Source organism: Malus domestica, chromosome 02 (genome assembly GCF_042453785.1).
Source record: "Malus domestica chromosome 02, GDT2T_hap1".
NCBI classification, from domain to species: domain Eukaryota; kingdom Viridiplantae; phylum Streptophyta; class Magnoliopsida; order Rosales; family Rosaceae; genus Malus; species Malus domestica.
The window spans coordinates 15,995,319-15,998,056 of NC_091662.1; positions in this window are offsets into that span (position 1 = coordinate 15,995,319).

Genomic DNA, 2,738 nt, shown 5'->3' on the forward strand with positions numbered 1-2,738 from the left:
TAGTGTATATAGGGCATGGCTGGCCCCCTTTGGAGAGATGGTAACCGGCCCTTTGTGGCATTTTTGGGTGTAATTGGTAGTTAATTAGCCAATTAATAGATTAATTAGGTAATAAATCAATTAATTAGCTAATTAATATAATTTGAAAGGAATGTTTTGGGGGTTACCTTGTGGAGAAGATTTGATGAGGATGGACGAAATAGGTTTTGAATAACTACCTATTTTGGGCACTTTTGACTTGATTGTGGGATGATTGTCCACTGCTCGCGCGTAGGAATTATGGTGTTCCTCGAGGGTAATTTTGTCCTTTTTACCCTAGAATCCACATGTCGTCTCTTGATTATTTTTGCTCCACAAATGCCCCCACACCTGTTGGGCTGCTCGCAGAATAGGGCAATAGGTGTAGACATCTTCTTGCTTTAGGAAACTTAGGCTTGTTTCCTATTTTGATGTAGATTCCCTCTTTAATAGGAAATTAGATCCTTTTAGGAAAGGAAAATAAATTTTTCTCAAAGTCTATTTAAGTCCACCTTAAGTGGGTTATTAAATCAACTTTGGAAAGTGATTTATTCTACCCTACAAGATAGAGAGAGGGCTAGAGGATATTTCTTCCCCCTCCCTTAGCAATCTTCTACACTTGCCAGTGCAAAGGGTCGTCTTTCAATGCTTTCTTCATCTTTTCCATGCCGCACCTAGGTAAGAAAAATTTAATTTTTCTCGTCTTCTTCTTAGATAGTGTTGTCGTGGGGCAGCCATCAGGGTGGTGCAGCACGTCGGCTGGCAGGGGCCAAGAGTCGGCTCGGCATGGGCCGATGAGGTGTTGTGGCAAGGACCACTGCTGGGGCTGCTTGGCTTGGCTAGAGCCAAGGGCAGTTTGTGCGGTTGGGGCCGCGAATTGAGGCGTTGAGGCGCAATGCTAGGCAAGCCGCATGGCTCATGTCCTTTGGGCTCTTAGACTTACGTGGGCCAGGCCGACAATTGAGAGAAATAAGGAGGTTGCAGGCCTCATGGGCTACTGGAATGTTGGGTTGAGCTCCCTTGCTGAGTACCGTGAATGGAGTTAATTGCTCAGTTCTCTTCACCTGGAGAAATGTGGGTTGCTCCTGAAAGATGAGGTAAAGAGGATCAAGGCTAATGCATTGGCTCGTCTGATCGCTGTCGTGGAGCTTACTATAAATAAAGGTGGAAAGAAAAGATCTTCCCTACCTATTCAAGAGATGTTGGTTGAGAAAAAACTGAAAACTTTTTCCGCTGCTCGTGAGGATCCACCTGTTACCGAGAGGCTTGTGATTGGCATGACTTCTTCCAATGGGAAGAAAAATGATGCTACTAGATCTGAGCCTGTGGCGCATGCCATATCGAGAATGGCTGGTATGATTGCTCAGCGTAAAGGTCCCGTCATGCCCCTAGTGCCGAAGTCTGTACCAAGATGTCCATTGGGAGCTAAGTTCGGTTCACCTTTGGAGAAGCTTGCTATTACAAAAAGCGATAAGGTGGACACTGCTGCTAAAATGGCACCAAAACCCACTCCCCTTGCTGTGAGACTAATTGCCTACTGGGAAGGAGGAAACTGCTGAGATCTGTGTGCTTTTTGAAACCAGATCTGCTTGAAGACATAGAAGTTTGTGCAAAGTTTGTGGATGACGTTAGAAAGGTTGTTTGCCCAAGTTTCTTTGCGAAGTATACGACCAAGTATAGGAAAACTGCTCTACTTGCAACGATACAGAAGACGGCTATTCTAGCAGCCGAGTCTATGTTCCTTGACCAAGAGGATACCAAGGCTGCCAAAGAGGTGGCAAAGGCTGTGATAGCCAAAGCTTATTCTTCTGCCGATAAGATCAAGAGGTTGGAATCTGAGCTCGTCGCTTTGAAATGGTCTAATATATCTACCCCTACTTCTCTGCAGCTTGAGATCGCTCGCTAAGAGATCATTGACTTGAAGACTAGGCTTGACGTGATCCAAGTTAAGTATGAAAGTGCAGAGAAGGAGATCGAATGTTATATACCTCAGATTCAAGATCTTGAGCGTGCTGTTTCTGAGCTTCGTTTCGCTGCTTATGCAAAGGATGAAGAGTTGACTGTTGCTTATAACCGAGTGATCCACTTTAATAAAGTTGTTGATAAGCTTGAACCCCAAGTGTTGGAACTCCAATATGCGCCAAAGATCAACGAAAGTTTGAAGAAATAAGTGGATGAGTTACAGCGCGTCCGTGTTGGTCTGCTCGAGGAGAACGAATAGCTGAAAGGTGAGAAGGCTGGGTTCGAGGCTTCACTTGTTCAGAGTGAGGCCCATTTTTACAAGCTAGGTTATGTAGATCATATCTTTGGTAAGCCATCTGACTTCGAGCTTGCTAGGAAAGACTTCGAAACCTTTTCTATTTCTCCGGAAGACTTGCTTGCCTTTACTTTTGAGGCCTCCATTAGTGAAGTAGTCGGAGATATTGATGCCCAGGTTGGGTCAACCGAGGATGAAGCGCTGGATAGTGCCGCTATTAAGGGTGTCGCGGCTGTTGAAAGTTTGGCGATCGAGTAGTCATGGAACGTCCAAGCTGTTGAGGAGCAGCCTTCTACGTAATCTTTAGGATTTTCTTTGTGTTCCTTGTTGTTTTTGCTTTGCTTGAACTTCTTTGGTCTTTGCTAGTTGTTTATCAATTTTGCTAGAAAATTTAATAAACTTGTTTCTTTTTCTTTTCTCCATCTTCACTTCTTTTGTTCATGCTCTAACCTTTAAACTTTAT